We start from the raw sequence: 21,509 nt of genomic DNA, 5'->3' as shown, positions 1-21,509 counted from the left end.
CAGTGCCTGACTCACAGTGGGTGCTGAATAAATATTCGTGGAGTAAGAGATAGGTGAAATCACTCAGGGAAAGTGAGAAAAGAAGGAAGCTCAGGAAAGAATCCAAAGGAGAGGCTTGTCCATGGTGGGGGGAGGAAGCAGTCATGGGGAGGGGATGCAGGAGAAGGAGGAAGTCAGGAACAATGTCAGTGCTATCAAGAAGTAGTCAAGGGACCACAAAGTTCCAAGGGATTTTGGAAACACGATCATTGGTAACCTTGGTGAGGTTTTTTTTACTGACACATTGGGAGCAAAGGTCACATTTCAGAGAACTGAGGAGTGACCAGAAAGGATGTAAGGGAAGACAATGGATACACACAACTCCTAGAAAGTTTCACTGTGTACTAGGTGTAAAAGGAAATGAAAAAAAAAAAAAAAAAAAAAAAAAGCTATTTTCGAAAAAAAAAAAAGAGAGAGATGGAGATGATGTTTTCATGATGTTGAGAAAAAGGAGCAGAAAAGAAGATGTTTAAGATTCAAGAACACGTAAAGCCAATTGTTAGAGAGAGGTCTCTGAGAAGGTGAGAAAAGATGGGATTTCCTTCAAATTGGAGGAAATGCTGCAGGTCAAGCAAGGGAGAAATATTCTATTTTGACCAGAAAAATGATGATTTTTCAGATTTGCAGGTATGAAGTTGGGAATATTAGATGGATTCTAGTCTCTCTTGAGGCCACCAAACAATGGTAGGAATGGCTATAAAGGAGGGAAAAAGAGTCACAGGGGAAGAGAGTTTCACCAAGGAGACAGAGAGTAACCTGAGCACAGCACCACAGAGAGGAGAAGCTGAGGACGGATGAGGTACTGGGTCTGGTAAACTGAAGTTTTTTCATAACTAAGAAGGTCTGGAAACTGATAGAAGGTGGACCCTCTACTACAAGGATTAAAGAAATGAGCAGACATGTGAGAAGGGAAGGAAGCAGTTCTATGTATGTGACTGGAGAGAATCCTGGAGGGGAAGGCAGGGGTGGAGCAGGTGCCAAAGGTCTTTCAAATTTAATTCAAGAGGAAAAGAGGAGCCAGACTGAGAGGAAATCAAAAGTTTGGCAGAGAAGTTAACCCTCAAAATGTGGAGGGATCCTTCTCTTTTGTGACAAAAAAGAAGCTAGAGAGGATTTGTACACCAGCAGAGAAACATATTGAAGTTGAAGCATGTTGTGCTTTATAATAAGAAATATATATTTGGAGTTCATCCTGGTTCCTGGCATGGAGCTTCTAAAACACTTGTAATTTCCTAAGTGATAAGAAAACTAGGAGCATTGTCAGTTCTGACGAGGCAATTCTGAGTGGCCTCCAGGATGGGGCCTCATCACCAGAAATACCAAGCCATGATTACAAGCTTGGATTTTGAGCCCTACCCCTTGTCCTCCTGAGAGGGAAGAGGCTAGAAATGGAGTTAATGATTGATCCTGCTTATGTGAGGAAGCCTCCATAAAATCCCAAGAGTATGGAGTTTAGAGAGCTTCTAGGCCGGCCAACACATTCACACTAGGAGGGTGGTTCACCCCAACTCCACAGAGGCAGAAGCTTCTGCACTCAACATCCTCTCTGACCTCGTGTTAAGACTCTCTTCATCTGGCTATTCATCCGTCTCCTTTATTGTAACCTTTAATAAACTGGTAAATGTAAGTAAATGTTTCACTGAGTTCTAGTATCTGCTCTAGCAAATTAATCAAACCCAAGGAAGGGGTCTTTGGAGGCTCCAAATTCATAACAGTTACTAAGAAGCCCAGGCTTTGACTAGAGTATGAAGGGGGTAGGGGGTTTACTCTTGTAGGCTGGAGCCCTTACCTGATGCTATCTCCAGGCAGGTAGTGTCAGAATTGAGTTAAATTGTAGGATACTCAGCTTGTATCCAAGACTTGCTTGTTATTTGTGTGTGTGTGGGGGGAAACCCCTACATATTTGGTGAAAAGAAGTGTCAGAAGTGAAGTGTTCTGTCTAAAGTAGACTCACAGGGAAGAAAGACATAGTAGGCAAAAATTGGGTTTTTCTTTGAATAAGAAGGAAACTAGTTGTTGCCTTTTATACCTACCTGCTCAGTGAAATCCCAAAGTCCTAGTAGGTTTATGTGTGTGTGTGTGTGTGTGTGTGTGTGTGTAAATTGGCTCTAAAATGTGTAAGAAAGCAAAGCATCTAGAATAACTATAACATCACTTCTTGGCCTTTTGGCTAAGATCAAGTATAGAATAACTAACGCAATATTGAAAAAGTAATTTTTAGACAGCATGGACAACTCACTTCTTTTTTTAAAATTTTATTTATTATTTTGATAGAGAGAGAAATCACAAGTAGGCAGAGAGGCAGGCAGAGAGAAGCGGGGAAGCAGGCTCCCCACTAAGCAGAGAGCCTAATACAGGGCTTGATCCCAGGAGCCTGAGATCTTGACCTGAGCCAAAGGCAGAGGCTTAACCCACTGAGCCGCCCAGGCACCCTGGCCAACTTACTTCTATGGGATGTGTTGACTTTTCAACAAATGATGCTGGAACAGGATTTCCATATTAAAAACATGAATTTGACCTGCACTCCATAGCATACACAGACACTAATTTGAGAGAGATCATAGACCTAAATGTAAAAGATAAACCATAAAGCTTCCAGAAGGATAAATAGGAGAATATCTTCACAACCTTTGAGTAGTAAAAGGTTTTTTTTTGACAACTTGCAGAAAACAATAACTATGAAAGAAAATATCAATCTATTAGATCACATGAAATTAAAAATTTCTGCACCCTTAAGAAAAATGAATAGGCAGACCATAGACTAGGAGAAAGTATTTGCAAAACAAAGAATGGTTATCAATAAAATATAAAGCATTTCTACAACTTAATAAGAGAAAAGGTAACACAGTTTAAAGAGAATGTGCAGATACTTCATAAAAGAAGATATACAAATAGCTGGTAAGCACATCAAAGATGGCTCAGCATCACTAGCCAGCAGGGAAATGCAAATTGAAACAAATATACACCCACTAGAATAGCTAAAGATAAAAGACTGACAACACTAAATGTTGATGAGGTTGTGGAGCAACTGGAACACTCATACATTATTTTGGAAAATAGTTTGCCAGTTTATCATAGTTAGAGAAGCTCATGCATCTATTCTGAACAAACAATTCAATTTCTAGGCATTTACCTAAGAGAAATAAAAACATATGTCCACAAAAAGACTTGTATAAGAATATTCATGGCAGGCACCTGGGTGGCTCAGTGGGTTAAGCCTCTGCCTTCGGCTCAGGTCATGATCTCAGGGTCCTGGGATCTAGTCTCGCATCGGGCTCTCTGCTCAGCGGGGAGCCTGCTTCCCCCTCTCTCTCTGCCTGCTTCTCTGCCTACTTGTGATCTCTCTCTGTGTGTCAAATAAATAAATAAAATCTTAAAAAAAAAAAAAGAATGTTCATGGCTGGGGCATCTGGGTGACTCAGTCGGTTAAGCATCTGCCTTCAGCTCAGGTCATGATACCAGGGTCCTGAGATCGAGCCCCTCATCGGGCTCCTGGCTCAGCAGGGAGCCTGCTTCTCCCTCTCTCTCTGTCTCTCTCAGATAAATAAATAAAATTTAAAAAAGGATGATCCTGGCTCTGCTGCTTGACTAGCTGAGTGACCTTAAGCACGTTACTTTGCCACTCCATATCTTTTCCCTCTAATGTAAAATGGAGTTAATATCAATGTGCTGAATAATGTAAAGGGGAAATCATGATGCCATATTTACAACCTTTTTCTGAGAAAAGGAGCACATCTAGTCTTTTCCCAGTGTAGCTGCCATGGCTTATGTAGCATGTTTTACTGGTGGCCAGCTTGACTCTCCTGGGCACAGAAGACAGGACAAAGTCTGGGGCACAAGCTGGAAGTGACCACAAGATGGAGGTCTTGGTTGGGCCAATCCATGCAAAAGTTGGCTTTGTCTGGCAAAAGGTGTTCCTCTAAGGAGTTGTTCCTCTAAGGAGCAGTTTCAGCCAAAGGATCCCCTGGGAAAAAAAGCTGGAGCACAATTCGCATTTGAGATCCCAAATTAGATAAGAAAATCCAAGAGACTTCCACTCTCTAGGAGATGCTAGGGTCCCTGAGAAAGCATTTAACGTAAAAGAAGAAGGACAGGAACCCAACCATGGGGAGGGGAGTGTCTGTGTGACCTTATGGTGAGCAAGTCTGTATTTGAGAGTTGGAAAGTATCAGTGTTCTTTGTGATGAACTCTTCAGCTTCCCTTCAAGCCAGCCACAGCAACCCCATTCTCCTTGTCAGAGATTGGTTTAAGAACAGACATGTACCTAATTCTGGCCAATGAGACATGAATGGAATTCTACTGGGGACTTTTGGAAAGTTTCTGTGCTTCTAAGAAGCACATACAGGAAGAGTCCTTTTCTTCTTCTAGATGTTATTGCGTCTGGTGAAAACATCTTATTACTACAAAGGGAACTACTACAGGACAAAGACAACATTTTGAGGACAGAAAAGCACGGAGATGAAGACAACCTGTGTCCTCAGTACTTCAAGCTGCTCATTGTACTACACCTGGAGCCCACAACTTCTGCAATTCCCATTAGTGATAGATGGATTTCCTTATATGATTGAATCTGGGTTTTCTATGACTTGTGGCTAAAGCATCCTAACCAACTGAGCATTAGATTGGAATTCTTGCACCAGCTGAGGAGAGCTTAGAGCTAATAAAATTTGGGTATTAAGGAGATATAACTGGTATTGTCACAGGCTGGTGGCACCAGAACAATGGGGCCATTCATGCTTCTAGACATGTCAGGTATGACTCTTACTTTATAAACCAGCTGAGCTAGGAATATTGTATTCCTCTACTTTTACCCTTTAATCAAAGTAAATCTGACTCTGAGCCCCCAATCCTGTTCAGTGGGCAGATAATCTATCATTCTGGGAGCTCAACCCCCTGAAAAATTGTGCCCAATTGGACAAAAGTGTAGCAGCATCCCACCCACTCACCAGCTGGTAGTCCATACTGAATTTTCCTTTTGCCTCAGGTCTCATTGAATTTGGTGATTTTAAGGTTTCTGAGTCTGACTTTGGGGTCCAGGGATCTTTGTTGATGCTGGAAACCCAATGCCTAAGGCCTGGCGTCTTCTGAGATCTGACCCTTACCCAAGACTCTAATGGGTTCTGTTCTCACAATCAGAGTTGTTTTCTAACTTTCTGGTCTCTGAGCATACTCCTTTCTCTTTCCTTGTCCTTCAAAGCCCTTCCTCTTCCATCCCCCTTCTCCCTCAGGGTGTCTGCATCATCTCCTCAATGAGCCAGGGATTCTACCAAGACAGGACCATCTATTAGCTCCAAGCAGCTTCTGCTTTCAGTCCCGTAAGAATTCCCAGGCAAGAAAAAACAAAGTCTGACTAGCAGTGAAAAGAGAAGGGAATGGAAAAATACAGTGAATTTATTAATATGGCAATTATCTCGTCACGGATACTTCGGAGGTGACTGGAGAGAACTCAGCCCAGTAGAGGGCTGGCTCTGTGCTGAGTGGCAGTGAGCCCAACCAATGAGAGTGGGACAAAGAGAAAGAAGGTGGATCCTGAGCGCTGTGGGGGAAACTTTCCAGGTAGCTTGTAAAACCTGCCTCACAGTCCAGAATTGAAAGCCTGGCTACCAGGTGCCTCTTCCCAGCTGCCTCTTTCCTGCCTCTTTCCTGAGTATTCTTGAAAATATATTTTCATTCCGCTAGCATTCCGTCTCTGCCCTGTGGTCATACATGGGGTTATGATAAATGTTAACCCACCAGGAAGTGGGAAGGATAAATGGAGATAATGTACATGGAAGGTCTTTGACTTGTTTTAGGCATGTGCTGGTATGTCGCCCAGGGCTGGAGCCACTCCTGGTCTTCCCCAGCCTCCTTGGTGAAGGTCCTTTCTTATGGCCGCAGTGGTCAGCTGGCATCTGCTACCACCCTCCAGCTGCCTAGGGGACCGCAGGGCTTCTGGAATTGCTCCCAGGTAAACAAGGGCAGCAGAAGTACAAGCTGGATTTAGATAGTATCTTCCCACCTATAGCTGAAAGGAACTTTGAGACCATAAAAGCCAACTCCCTGAATTAACAGATAAGAGCCGGGAGGTTAGAACTCAGGGAACTTGGCTACCGTCATATGAAGATAGAAGGGGACAGCAAAAGCGTGCGGGGCTCTTTGTTCCCAGGCCTTCCTGGTTGGTTTTGAATCATGGAATGCACCATCTTGTTGCTGCCTTACCTCCCGTAGAAGGCTCTCTCGAGGCTTAGCAGCTGCTAGATAATTAACCCAAGGACAAGAAAGGTGTGTTGAGCCCACAGCACCCAGATCTTGGGCCCTTCCTTGTTCTTACTGTCATCCTCAGAGCATCTCTGGAAGGCAGCGAGACTGTGGGTTACTCAGAAGACAGCCCTGAGCATTTCCCAGTTTTTAGGTGTCTTCTGGGCATGCTCATTTGTGACTTTCCAACCAGAAGTATTTCAGTCTGAAGATAAACCTCAATCAAACCTCCAGAGCAAATATGTGTGGGTTATTTTTTTTTTTTTTTTGACTCCTGTTGTCTTGATTGACCTACCAAACACCTCAGGGCATTCCGATGCAGGAAACCTATAAAGCACTCTGAGAAAGATTGGTGTATGGGTTGGTGAGTTTGGGCAAACTGCTTACCCACCATAACACAGGCATAAGAGTATCTGCTTCATAGCATGGCTGTGAGGATCATATAAGATGATGGAATGTGAAGTGTTTAGCACAATACCATGCACATGGGAAGCACTTAACGCATGCTCACGGTTACTGCTCTTACTATTATTTTAATGGGGCCACTGTTCAACCAGGCTCCTTGCTACTGCTTCCTGCTTCAGATCTCTGCTGGTCTGAGCGATCTCCTGTTAGTCCTGTTCTTCAACCCTCTACTTCCCAATCCTAGATGTCTTAGCACTTACTCCCCAGCATAGACTCAAATGCCAGGACTGTCTCTTGGCATCTTGCTCCACCCCTCAGCCACACACACACACACACACACACACACACACACACATTACAACCGTGTTTCAGCTCTGTGCATTGTCTGCAAAATCTGGTTGTCAAGGTGTTGAGGGTGTTAATAGAAGTTGTCTTTGGGTGGGCGAGATTGTAGGTGGGTTTTTAAAAAATTTCCTTTCTTTGCTAGTCTGTATTTTCTGATTTGTCATGAGCATGTATTGCATTTGTACCAAGAAAATACCATTTTTAATTTTTATAAAATCTACTCACTATCTCTAGAAAACTCTCCCTGAGGAGTTCCACTGCATTCTGAGCACTCCTTTGAATTTCCTGTCCCCTCAGCACTTCTCAGCACTCTGTACTACCTTTGTGTGCTCTTGTGAGGTCATCTGTAGAGGCTCTTAAAGGGAATTTGCACCTGTGAGCAGGCAGTAGGCATCTTGAGGGTAGAGGCTGGATCATCTTTTTTGTTTGTCTTTTTCTTTTCTTTCTTCCCTTTTTTTTTTTTTTTTCAAGTAGGTGTGGAGCCCAACCTGGGACTTGAACTCATGACTCTGAGATCAAGACCTGAGCTAAAATCCAACCTGAGCTGAGATCAAGAGTCAGACACTTAACCGACTATGCCACCCAGGTGCCCCTCTATCTGTGTCATAGCTGACTTCAGCTCTCTACCCTTCTCTCTGCACCATTGAGCCAGTGACTGGGAAGAAGTCAAAGGGTGCTGGTTAGAGCTGGACTTGATCATCCTTCCCATTTTACAGTCCCTGATACTAGAGCTAGCAGGTAGAGTGTAGTTTCTGGGGAACCCTGATTCATAGACAGGGCAGCGTTCAGTAGGGATTGGCTGTGTCATGGGGCTTAGGACACGTCTTAGCTTGGGCATGAATTCAGCCTGGATCTAGCAAAATCTCTACACAGCTACTTGTGTGACACAGATAGAGTCTAAGGTAACAGCCACAGGCTGTAGAGAGTGAAGGGCACACTGTATACGGAAGCCCTGGGAGCATCATACTAAGGGGAAGAGTCTGGGAAGTCTTCAGAAAGGATGGAAGTCTTGGATAGACCTGAAGGGATAGGTGAAGACATGGAGGGGTGGAGTGGGAAGAAAGATAGGAGTGGGATGCAGTACTGAAGAGGGAAGGCATATGGGCTGGAGGTTAGGAGCTGGCTGATGGGTTAAGTGGTTAAGAGGTCAAGCTCTGGAGTCAAAAGACGTGTTTTTTTTTTTTTTTTTAAATAAACATATAATGTATTATTAGCCCCAGGTGTACAGGTCTGTGAATCGCCAGGTTTACACCTTTCACAGCACTCACCATAGCATGTACCCTCCCCAATGTCCATAACCCAACCACACTCTCCCTACCCCCCTCCCCCGGAAACCTTCAGTTTGTTTTGTGAGATTAAGAGTTTCTTATGGTTTGAAAAGACCTGGTTTTGAGTCACTAACTAACCATGTGATCTTGGGCAAGTTTCGTGCCCTTCAACAAGTCTGGGTTTTCTTATCTGTGTAATACAGCTAAAGGCAGTTCCTTCCTATTAGAATTTTTATGAGGAATTAACGAAATAATGCTTATAAAATACATTTTAAACACACAATAAATGCTAGCTAAGGTTACTGCTATTATTTATTATAATTACTATAATGTATACTTGGCATTTGTTTTCCAGAAGAATCTCATTGCACATTCATTCAGGTCCTACTTTCCCATGATTTGTTCACCTGTATTCATTCATTTAGTGCATCTATTATTATATGTAATAATTATATATAGGTACATATATTATATATTATATGTAATAATAATATAATAACTAATAATAACTAAAATTTAAGTAGCATATTCTATGTGCCAAATATTGTTCTAAGTACTTTATATATATGAAACTCATTTGATCTTCCCAATAATGCTTTTTTTTGGAAAGATTTTATGTATTTATTTGTCAGAGAGAGAGAGGGCGCACACAAGCAAAGAGAATCAGGTATAAGGAGAAATAGGCTCTGCACTGAGCAGGGATCCTGATGCGGGACTCTATCCCACCACCCTGGGATCATGACCTGAACTGAAGGCAGATGTTTAACCAACTGAGCCACCCAGACATCCCCCCAATAATGCTTTGAAGTAGATACTATTATCACCTACATTTTATCTAGAATGAAATTTTAATACAGAGGGGTTAAGCAGTTGCCCAAAGTCACACAATTAGGTAAGTGAGAAAACTAGAATTTTGATTCCATCAGAATCCAGGCTCTTAACTCTTTAACCTGTGCTATTTTCAAAGACTCTGGGAAGAACTGAAGGGCAAAAGTTTAGATTAAACACTAATCTGCAGGGAGATAGTAACCAGGAAGAAAAGCAAGATACTTATGATAAGATCGGACCCATCCAAGAGTGACCATGGCCGCCTGGAAGTCTGGGCAGAACCCATGTAGGCCTCTGGACATGCCTGGATGGTTGGCCGTGACCAGCTTATGTATCACATGACGTTCCTGTTGTAGGCTCTCTGAGACCTCATTAACTTAGTGCACTGCTGATACTTCTTGGCCATGGTCAGTGCCACCTGTCCCATGGAAGGCTGGATGACATAACGTGGATGGATGAATATAAACCCACTAATCTCCCACTACTGGCTGAAAAATAACTCAAAGTACAAAGCCTATTGTGTGTGGGTTGGGTCATTGCCCCAATTGCTCATTGCATCACCATTCACTGGATGGCCATCTATTTTTAAGTTCCATGCTCTGTGCTGGCTATTACACTGAAAACATGTTTTTCTGCCCCCTCCTGAGCACACTTCCCAAATCCGTAGGATTATTCCACTTAGCCCTTCCCTGCTTCAAACGGCTTCTTCTTTAGTTTCAAGATTTAGAATGTTGGTGCTAAAAAGATCTTAGATAGTGGTATCCTAGAGCTGGCTCGTCCTGACTGGTAACAATGGATTGTTAAATTTTCTGGAATTTTGCAAGCCAATTGCTAACACAGCCATTATCAAAAATTGCATCATATAAACTTACAATTAAATAAATTATTTTAGAAGTGAAACTACTAAATACTCAAAACTCATTGCTTCCTAATTACTTTAGCTCATGCTATCTTACTTAGCAGGCCCGGCTCTGCGTTCAGTGATGTGACATTGGTGACTTGAGTGCAGCCACGGTGGTAATATTTACACCACAGAAATCAGCAAACTCTACAAATCAGCAGCCCCTACTCCCAGACTATTGCGAGACATTTCCCCGCACACCAGTCCTAGAGATCATCACATCTGTTTCAGCCAAGGAGATCTCCTGGGAGTCCTTGGTTGCTTCCTGGAGCAGGCAGCAGTGGAGGGGTTGGGCAAAGGGAGAACAGGTGGGGGCTTCTGGGGCATCCCCCCGCTCCCATGGCCCCAGCCCTGAACAAGGCCAGCCACACATTTGTTTGTTTTTTTTTTTTTTTTTTTTTTTTATAATTTTATTTTTTTATAAACATATATATATATATATTTTTTCCCCCAGGGGTACAGGTCTGTGAATCTCCACGTTTACAAACTTCACAGCACTCACCATAGCACATACCCTACCCAATGTCCATAACCCCCCCCGCAACCCCCCTCTGCCCAGCAACCCTCAGTTTGTTTTGTGAGATTAAGAGTCACTTATGGTTTGTCTCCCTCCCAATCCCAATTTGTTTCATTTACTCTTCTCCTACCACATTAACCCCCCATGTTGCATCTCCTCTCCCTCATATCAGGGAGATCATATGATAGTTGTCTTTCTCCGATTGACTTATTTCGCTAAGCATGATACCCTCTAGTTCCATCCATGTTGTCGCAAATGGCAAGATTTCATTTCTTTTGATGGCTGCATAGTATTCCATTGTATATATATACCACATCTTCTTTATCCATTCGTCTGTTGATGGACATCTAGGTTCTTTCCATAGTTTGGCTATTGTAGAGATTGCTGCTATAAACATTCGGGTGCACGTGCCCCTTCGGATCACTACGTTTGTATCTTTAGGGAAAATACCCAGCAGTGCAATTGCTGGGTCATAGGGTAGTTCTATTTTCAACATTTTGAGGAACCTCCATGCTGTTTTCCAGAGTGGTTGCACCAGCTTGCATTCCCACCAACAATGTAGGAGGGTTCCCCTCTCTCCGCATCCTCGCCAGCATCTGTCATTTCCGGACTTGTTAATTTTAGCCATTCTGACTGGTGTGAGGTGGTATCTCATTGTGGTTTTGATTTGTATTTCCCTGATGCCGAGTGATATGGAGCACTTTTTCATGTGTCTGTTGGCCATCTGGATGTCTTCTTTGCAGAAATGTCTGTTCATGTCTTCTGCCCATTTCTTGATGGGATTATTTGTTCTTTGGGTGTTGAGTTTGCTAAGTTCTTTATAGATTCTGGACACTAGCCCTTTATCTGATATGTCGTTTGCAAATATCTTCTCCCATTCTGTCAGCTGTCTTTTGGTTTTGTTAACTATTTCCTTTGCTGTGCAAAAGCTTTTGATCTTGATAAAATCCCAATAGTTCATTTTTGCCCTTGCTTCCCTTGCCTTTGGCGATGTTCCTAGGAAGATGTTGCTGCGGCTGAGGTCGAAGAGGTTGCTGCCTGTGTTCTCCTCAAGGATGTTGATGGATTCCTTTCTCACATTGAGGTCCTTCATCCATTTTGAGTCTATTTTCGTGTGTGGTGTAAGGAAATGATCCAATTTCATTTTTCTGCATGTGGCTGTCCAATTTTCCCAACACCATTTATTGAAGAGGCTGTCTTTTTTCCATTGGACATTCTTTCCTGCTTTGTCGAAGATTAGTTGACCATAGAGTTGAGGGTCTATTTCTGGGCTCTCTATTCTGTTCCATTGATCTATGTGTCTGTTTTTGTGCCAGTACCATGCTGTCTTGATGATGACAGCTTTGTAATAGAGCTTGAAGTCCGGAATTGTGATGCCACCAACTCTGGCTTTCTTTTTCAATATTCCTTTGGCTATTCGCGGTCTTTTCTGGTTCCATATAAATTTTAGGATTATTTGTTCCATTTCTTTGAAAAAAATGGATGGTACTTTGATAGGAATTGCATTAAATGTGTAGATTGCTTTAGGTAGCATAGACATTTTCACAATATTTATTCTTCCAATCCAGGAGCATGGAACATTTTTCCATTTCTTTGTGTCTTCCTCAATTTCTTTCATGAGTACTTTATAGTTTTCTGTGTATAGATTCTTAGTCTCTTTGGTTAGGTTTATTCCTAGGTATCTTATAGTTTTGGGTGCAATTGTAAATGGGATGGACTCCTTAATTTCTCTTTCTTCTGTCTTATTGTTGGTGTAGAGAAATGCGACTGATTTCTGTGCATTGATTTTATATCCTGACACATTACTGAATTCCTGTACAAGTTCTAGCAGTTTTGGAGTGGAGTCTTTTGGGTTTTCCACATATAGTATCATATCATCTGCGAAGAGTGATAGTTTGACTTCTTCTTTGCCGATTTGGATGCCTTTAATTTCTTTTTGTTGTCTGATTGCTGAGGCTAGGACTTCTAGTACTATGTTGAATAGCAGTGGTGATAATGGACATCCCTGCCGTGTTCCTGACCTTAGCGGAAAAGCTTTCAGTTTTTCTCCATTGAGAATGATATTTGCGATGGGTTTTTCATAGATGGCTTTGATAATATTGAGGTATGTGCCCTCTATCCCTACACTTTGAAGAGTTTTGATCAGGAAGGGATGCTGTACTTTGTCAAATGCTTTTTCAGCATCTATGGAGAGTATCATATGGTTCCTGTTTTTTCTTTTATTAATGTGTTGTATCACATTGATTGATTTGCGGATGTTGAACCAACCTTGCAGCCCTGGAATAAATCCCACTTGGTCGTGGTGAATAATCCTTTTAATGTACTGTTGAATCCTATTGGCTAGTATTTTGGTGAGAATTTTTGCATCTGTGTTCATCAAGGATATTGGTCTGTAGTTCTCTTTTTTGATGGGATCCTTGTCTGGTTTGGGGATCAAGGTGATGCTGGCCTCATAAAATGAGTTTGGAAGTTTTCCTTCCATTTCTATTTTTTGGAACAGTCTCAGGAGAATAGGAATTAGTTCTTCTTTAAATGTTTGGTAGAATTCCCCCGGGAAGCCGTCTGGCCCTGGGCTTTTGTTTGTTTGGAGATTTTTGATGACTGTTTCAATCTCCTTACTGGTTATGGGTCTGTTCAGGCTTTCTATTTCTTCCAGGTTCAGTTGTGGTAGTTTATATGTTTCTAGGAATGCATCCATTTCTTCCAGATTGTCAAATTTGTTGGCATAGAGTTGCTCATAATATGTTCTTATAATTGTCTGTATTTCTTTGGTGTTAGTTGTGATCTCTCCTCTTTCATTCATGATTTTATTTATTTGGGTCCTTTCTCTTCTCTTTTTGATAAGTCTGGCCAGGGGCTTATCAATCTTATTAATTCTTTCAAAGAACCAGCTCCTAGTTTCGTTGATTTGTTCTATTGTTTTTTTGGTTTCTATTTCATTGATTTCTGCTCTGATCTTTATGATTTCTCTTCTCCTGCTGGGTTTAGGGTTTCTTTCTTGTTCTTTCTCCAGCTCCTTTAGGTGTAGGGTTAGGTTGTGTACCTGAGACCTTTCTTGTTTCTTGAGAAAGGCTTGTACCGCTATATATTTTCCTCTCAGGACTGCCTTTGTTGTGTCCCACAGATTTGGAACTGTTGTATTTTCATTATCATTTGTTTCCATGACTTTTTTCAATTCTTCTTTAATTTCCTGGTTGACCCATTCATTCTTTAGAAGGATGCTGTTTAGTCGCCATATATTTGGGTTCTTTCCAAATTTCCTCTTGCGATTGAGTTCTAGCTTCAGAGCATTGTGGTCTGAAAATATGCAGGGAATGATCCCAATTTTTTGATAACAGTTAAGACCTGATTTAGAACCAAGGATGTGATCTATTCTGGAGAATGTTCCATGTGCACTAGAGAAGAATGTGTATTCTGTTGCTTTGGGATGAAATGTTCTGAATATATCTGTGATGTCCATCTGGTCCAGTGTGTCATTTAAGGCCTTTATTTCCTTGTTGATCTTTTGCTTGGATGATCTGTCCATTTCAGTGAGGGGAGTGTTAAAGTCCCCTACTATTATTGTATGATTGTCGATGTGTTTCTTTGATTTTGTTATTAATTGGTTTATATAGTTGGCTGCTCCCACGTTAGGGGCATAGATATTTACAATTGTTAGATCTTCTTGTTGGACAGATCCTTTGAGTATGATATAGTGTCCATCTTCATCTCTTATTATAGTCTTTGGTTTAAAATCTAAGTGATCTGATATAAGGATTGCCACTCCTGCTTTCTTCTGATGTCCATTAGCATGGTAAATTCTTTTCCACCCCCTCACTTTAAATCTGAAAGTGTCTTCGGGTTTAAAATGAGTTTCTTGTAGGCAACATATAGATGGGTTTTGTTTTTTTATCCATTCTGATACCCTGTGTCTTTTGATTGGGGCATTTAGCCCATTAACATTCAGGGTAACTATTGAGAGATATGAATTTAGTGCCATTGTATTGCCTGTAAGGTGACTGCTATTGTATATTGTTTCTGTTCCTTTCTGATCTACTACTTTTAGGTTCTCTCTTTGCTTAGAGGACCCCTTTCAATATTTCCTGTAGAGCTGGCTTGGTGTTTGCAAATTCTTTCAGTTTTTGTTTGTCCTGGAAGCTTTTAATCTCTCCTTCTATTTTCAATGATAGCCTAGCTGGATATAGTATTCTTGGCTGCATGTTTTTCTCGTTTAGTACTCTGAATATATCATGCCAGCTCTTTCTGGCCTGCCAGGTCTCTGTGGATAAGTCTGCTGCCAATCTAATATTTTTACCATTGTATGTTACAGACTTCTTCTCCCGGGCTGCTTTCAGGATTTTCTCTTTGTCACTAAGACTTGTAAATTTGACTATTAGGTGACGGGGTGTGGACCTATTCTTATTGATTTTGAGTGGGGTTCTCTGAACCTCCTGGATTTTGATGCTTGTTCCCTTTGCCATATTGGGGAAATTCTCTCCAATAATTCTCTCCAATATACCTTCTGCTCCCCTCTCTCTTTCTTCTTCTTCTGGAATCCCAATTATTCTAATGTTGTTTCGTCTTATGGTGTCACTTATCTCTCGAATTCTGCCCTCGTGGTCCAGTAGTTGTTTGTCCCTCTTTTGTTCAGCTTCCTTATTCTCTGTCATTTGGTCTTCTATATCGCTAATTCTTTCTTCTGCCTCATTTATCCTAGCAGTGAGAGCCTCCATTTTTGATTGCACCTCATTAATAGCTTTTTTGATTTCAACTTGATTAGATTTTAGTTCTTTTATTTCTCCAGAAAGGGCTTTTATATCTCCCGAGAGGGTTTCTCTAATATCTTCCATGCCTTTTTCGAGCCCAGCTAGAACCTTGAGAATCGTCATTCTGAACTCTAGATCTGACATATTACCAATGTCTGTATTGATTAGGTCCTTAGCCTTTGGTACTGCCTCTTGTTCTTTTTTTTGTGGTGAATTTTTCCGCCTTGTCATTTTGTCCAGATAAGAGTATATGAAGGAGTAAGTAAAATACTAAAAGGGTGGCAACAACCCCAGGAAAATATGCTTTAGCCAAATCAGAAGAGATCCCAAATCGTGAGGGGGGGGGGGGGAAGGGGATAAAAAGAGGTTCAGAAAGAAAAAAATAAAATAAAATAAAAAAGAAAAAAGAAACAAATAAAAAAAAAGAAAACCAATAATAAAAAAATATAAAAAGGAAAAAATATATATATATTGGATAAACTAGTTAAAAAACGTTAAAAAAGAAAAGGGTAAAAGTTTAAAAAAATTTAGCAGAAGAAGAGAAAAAAATTGAAAAAGAAAAAAAAATTAAATTAACTGCAAGGCTAAAGAATCATGGGGAGAAAGCCATGAGTTCCGTGCTTTGCTTTCTCCTCCTCTGGAATTCCGCTGCTCTCCTTGGTATTGAAACCGTACTCCTCGTAAGTGAACTTGGTCCTGGCTGGGTTTCTTGTTGATCTTCTTGGGGAGGGGCCTGTTGTAGTGATTTTCAAGTGTCTTTGCCCCAGGCGGAGTCGCACCGCCCTTACCAGGGGCCGGGCTGAGTAATCCGCTCGGGTTTGCTTTCGGGAGCTTTTGTTCCCTGAGCGCTTTCCGTAGAGTCCGGAGGATGGGAAGGAAGATGGCGGCCGTCCAGTCTCCGGCCCGGAGGAGCCAAGAGCCCGGGGCCCCACTCCTCAGTGCGCCCTCAGGGAACAGCGTCCAATTACTCCCGTCTGCCTGGCCTCCAGCCGCGCTCCGAGCTCACCGAGCCTGCGACCGGTTCAAGGTAAGCCCGAGCTGTGAGCTCACTCCTCGGCTCCGTCTCTGTAGCCGGCTTCCCTGTTCTAATACCTGCGAGCTCTGCGACACTCAGACACCCCGATCCTTCTGTGACCCTGCGGGACCTGAGGCCACACTGGCCCCGCATGGGCTTCACCCCAGTTAAGCCTCTGGAGCGATGTCCCTCAGCGGAACAGACTTTTAAAAGTCCTGATTTTGTGCTCCGTTGCTCCGCCGCTTGCCGGGAGCCGGCCCCTCCCCCCGGGGTCTGTCTTCCCGTCCCTTTGGATTCACTTCTCCGCCAGTCCTACCTTTCAGCAAGTGGTTGATTTTCTGTTTCTAGAATTGCTGTTCTTCTTCTCTTCGATCTCCCGTTGGATTTGTAGGTGTTTGCAATCTTTAGATAAGCTATCTAGCTGATCTCCCGCAACCTGAAGTAGTCTCAGCTGCTACTTCTCCGCCATCTTGACTCGGTATCCTGTTTGTTTTTAATATAAACTTATATACAAGATTTTGTCCAAGTAGTTCTTTCACACTTAAAAACAGTGGAAAGTGACTAATCTCCTCTAATCTTATCTCACAGTTTGGGAAACAGAAATTTTTACAGTTTAGATCCAGAGGAGGGAAGTGACTTAGCTCTAGATCTTGCAGAGCCCAGCCCACGAAGTTATGGGAGGGGGCCAACAGCATGGCTCCTTGTAACTGGAGACAGGCTCCTGCCCACACTCCAGGAAGCTGCGCTCATGGCTTCTTCCAGATGGGTGATCCTCCCAGAGCCCTGTCTGCTGTGCTCCTTCTCGCCCTAGAGATAAGTGGACTCCCAGCCGAGCCCTGTGTGTGGTTTTCCATCCTAACAAAAACCCTTCCTGATACCTCTGCTGAACTGTCTGCTTTTCATATTCCCTGATGGGAGAGGCCAAGTTGAAAATCCTACCCTCCCAAACAGGTTTTTAAATTTGCCTGACTTTCAGTTGGGGAAATCTGCTTAAAGCCTTAACAAACAAACAAACAAACAAAACAAACAGCCATTTTATTTCTTATTAAGCAAAGGTTGGGAGAGATGGATGTCAAAAAGCCTGCTGGAGAGCATAGGTGTGGTGATGGTAGGGGGAGTGGTTATAGGGAAGAGTGGAGGAAAGGCAGGCAGAGCAGGGAGAGAAGGTAAAAGCAATAATTTTAAGGGGTAAGAAAATTTAGCTACAGGTGTCAAGGGGTGTCCAGTTTCCTTAGACTTCTGCAGTCTTGCCAACCTCTTCCTTCTAGCATAAGCTAATTGCTTGTGTTATCTTCCTGTTGTCATTTCTTGTACAATCCCCATTACCCAGTGCCCAGTGAGTCCCTAGATGTGTTGCAGCAACCCATCTTTTTGGTAACACCACAATGAAGAATTCTGCAATAAAGGTTGTATGAGTTTGCTAGGGCAACCATAATGAAATAATGAAAGACTAGGTGGCTTAAACACCAAATTTATTTAAACAAATTTATGTATTTATTAAAACAAATTTATTTTCTCACATTTCTGGAGGTTCAAAGTCCAAGATCAAGATGCGGACAGGCTTGGTGTTTTTCCTGAGGCCTCTCTCCTTCCTTATCTTGCGGATGGGCGCTTTGCTGTGTCCTCACGTGGTCTTCCTCTGTGAGTGCACGTGTCTATGTCTCTGTGTATCCAAATTTCCTCTTCTAAAGACACCATATTAGATTAGAGCTCATACTAATGTCCTCTTTTTACCTTAATCAGCTCTTTAGAAATGTATCTCCAAATACTGTTACTTTCTGAGGTAGATGTCTGAGGTGATTCATTCATTGAGGTTAGGACTTCGACTTATGAACTTGGGGGCTATAATTCAGAACATTACAAGAACTTAGGAAGCATTTATCCTTTACTACATGAGAAGGAACCCAGTCACATACTTAGTTATCAGTGGTGCCCCCTTGTCAACATGGAAAGGCTTTGTCATGTACACAACTTCACTGCCATGCATTGGACCGAGAGCTCGTCTGGTGAAGTGTTTTTTAAAAAATCACATGTTGTCTTCAAGAATTTTGGAAAGTTCTCTCTCCTCCAAATTGCCTTTTTGTTAGTTATCACAGGAGTTTATTTTCATCGGTGGGAAGTCCTCTAGGGATTTTCAATATTAGCAGAAGCCACTGATGACATGGAAACAGGTGCAATGTCTGAACGTAGCTGAAAGTAGTAAGGAGAAGTTATTGGTCAAGGGAAACAGGGCAGGTGAAGGTGACACTGTTCCATCTAAGACATGTATGGAGTATACTCTCTCTTGTGCTGTGTCACCCGTTCTTTTGTTCTTTCCTGAATCTTTTAGTCCTTGCCAGGCATCTAGAATGGGCTGGCAACTGCAGATACACAGGTGAGTGATGTTCTTAGTCCCTGCCTTTGTGAGTTGATAGCTCAGTTATGTGAACTATTAAAGACATGATTCAAACAAACACAGTCCTTACCTTACAGAGACAATCTGGTAGGGATTAGGAAACCATCTTCAGGGCCTGCCTGTTAGATTTGCCCCAGCAAACATGGGCACCCACTTCCTGTTTCTCTGTACCCAGGAAGCCGGTAGTGAGGCATTGGTCTAGTGCCTCAGACCATGTTTGCCAGGAAACAGCAGGCAAAGCAGACTACGGTCTCCTTTCACATCTCAAGACGGGACTCCTGGTGTGCATTCTTCCCCATGGGAGGAGCTCTGTTGGTGCAACACTCCTGCCTTTCCTTCATTCCTTCACAGACCCCTTCCCAGGGGAGGTGGAATGACATAGCTGATCCGCAAATTTGGAAGAAGAAACATGACCAGTCCCCACCCCTTGGCTTTCTTTTGGGAGTAAGTTGCCCCCAGGGATGTGTTTTCTGCTCTGCATTTCTAGGGACAAAGTTTTCCCCCGCTGGGAAGGGATGTTGTTTCCCAGAGTGACCTACTGGGTAAATTGGCCGCTGTTGGAGTTCAGTGTTAGGGAGCTTACCTGCCTAGAGCTACACTTGCTAACACAAATTTATCAGAAATAAGGGTAATGATTTGAACTTGATATGCCAACTTTTTCTTGTTTCTCCATTGATTCAAGAATCTGGTAAGGACTGTGCCTGGGTGGCTCAGTTAGTTAAGCATCTGCTTTCGACTCAGGTCCTGATCCTGGAGTTCTGAGATCAAGTCCCAAGTCGGGCTCCCTGCTCAGAGGGTAATCTGCTTTTCCCTCTCCTTCTGCTGCTGCTTTGGCTCTCTCTCTCTCTCTGTCAAATAGGTAAACAAAATCTTAAAAAAAAAAAAAAAGAATCTGGTAAGGAAACTAGAGCTGGTGACATGGGTTCAAATTCTCTTTGTGCTTCTGTCTGTCACAGTGCCAGCTGTCGGTATGTCTACCAATTGCTCTTGAAGCATTTTACACTTATGTCTCATGTGATCCTCACACAACCTGCTGACAAAGACAGGACCGGATTTATTAGTTGAGGAGCTCAGGCAGCGATTCTCGGTACCTCCGACCTATTCCATAGGGTGATACACACAGGAAACTGAAAAAGAGTATGCATCTATATATACATAAATCTATTTCTCTGTCTGTACCCATACCCATATCTCACCACAGAAAATGGATGAGGCTGTTGGCACCAGAGGTGACAAGCTCAGAGATGCTGGCTGTCCTAGGGCTTGCCTGCCTATTCTGAGCCTTGAGAAGAGTGGTACCTCATCACCTGTAAACCCATTTTTTGCCCACCAGTTGGGAAGTTTTAGCTTAGGGAAGTACTAGTTCAAGGCTACAAAATTATTATTTTTTTTTAAAAAGTTTATTTATTTGTTTATTTTAAGATTTTATTTATTTATTTGACAGAGAGAGAGAGAGCACAAGTAGGCAGAGAGGCAGGCAGAGAGAGAGGGGGAAGCAGGCTCCCTGCTGAGCAGAGAGCCCGATGTGGGTCTTGATCCTAGGACCCTGGGATCATGTCCTGAGCTGAAGGCAGAGGCTTTAACCCACTGAGCCACCAAGGTGCCCCAAGGCTACAAAATTATTAAAAAGAAATTTGAACCCAGGTTCTCTGAGTCCATATCTAAAGAGCCTTCAAACATAGACTGAAATGGGGGAGCCATTTGTTACCATCATTCATACTCATGGGGCACAGAGAAGTGTTGAAGGGATGGCCTCTCATTCTTCTCTGTGCCTACGGGACATTCAATGCCTGTCCAGGGATGCAGTCTGCCTCCTATCAGGTCTCCTCCTCTCTGAACCAGAGCAGATTTTCCTAGCTACCTTCTAGAGAAGGGAGTTCAGGGAAGTCGGCATTAAGACCTCCCGATCTGGTCTAGTGGTTGGCCCTGGGGAGGAGCTATCTATTGGATAGCCAAGGCACTTCCCTGCTTCCAATCACAGGCAAAGCCCTCGTCTCTAATGTGATCAAAACAGTAGATGGTCCATTAATGTAAAATATTATTTAAAGAGTAACCGTGAGAAACATACCTTAGACTTCTTATTGTAACTTAAAGCATGTACAGGTATGTTCAGGCACCATTAAAAAAAAAAATTGGATCAAGGCATTTTCTTGGTGCAGGCCTCTATTAATTGGAGTTATGTCCTACCTTTCTTGTATCAACTATATTCACAATCCGTTTATCCTTTGTATACTTACTGTGTTCTTTCTAGGTGCCTGGCATATTTTAGGTGCTAGGGAAACAACAGAAAGTCTCCACGCTCGTGGAGTTTATATTCTATTGGAATCTTCTGTAAGTTCCAGATCAGGTTTCTCTGAAGTAGTGGGAGAATTTAAAGACACAAGGCAATCCAAGTATCCAATCACGGTAAAATGTGTATGATTCCCCCCTTTCCCAGTCTTTTCCAAGTGTCTTTCCCATGCCACTTCAACAAGATTTTTTTTGTTGTTAGGACAAAAGGACAAGTCATTATCAAGCCTTTCCAAAACATCAAATGTCAGTTTACAGAGGAACAAGAACTCTTTCTTTGTACTCACATTTCATTGGTTTTCACAACAATTAAATTACATAATCAGAATGGCAAGGACAACAGGCAGAAACGTGTTTGGGAGCAAACGGCACTGAGCCCTTGTGAGCTCTCAGCTCGATTTGTGGGAACAGAAGCACCCGAGAGCGCCCGAGATCACCCGAGAGCATCCGAGAGTGCCCGAGAGCATCCGAGAGTACCCGAGGTTACCCGAGGTCACCCGAGAGTGCCCGAGAGCACCTGCAAG

At 42.6% G+C, this 21,509-nt stretch overlaps 1 pseudogene; it reads left to right on the top strand.

Annotated features, from left to right (window-relative positions):
• The first annotated feature begins 2,189 nt into the window (after positions 1-2,189).
• On the top strand, positions 2,190-2,324 carry LOC116878137 (annotated as a pseudogene).
• The last annotated feature ends 19,185 nt before the right edge of the window (positions 2,325-21,509 follow it).

The sequence above is a fragment of the Lontra canadensis genome, unplaced genomic scaffold (genome assembly GCF_010015895.1).
Source record: "Lontra canadensis isolate GAN:19392208 unplaced genomic scaffold, GSC_riverotter_1.0 scaffold55, whole genome shotgun sequence".
Lineage (NCBI taxonomy): Eukaryota > Metazoa > Chordata > Mammalia > Carnivora > Mustelidae > Lontra > Lontra canadensis.
Note: the sequence above shows the minus strand (reverse complement) of the source record. Positions and strands in the feature narration are given on the sequence as shown.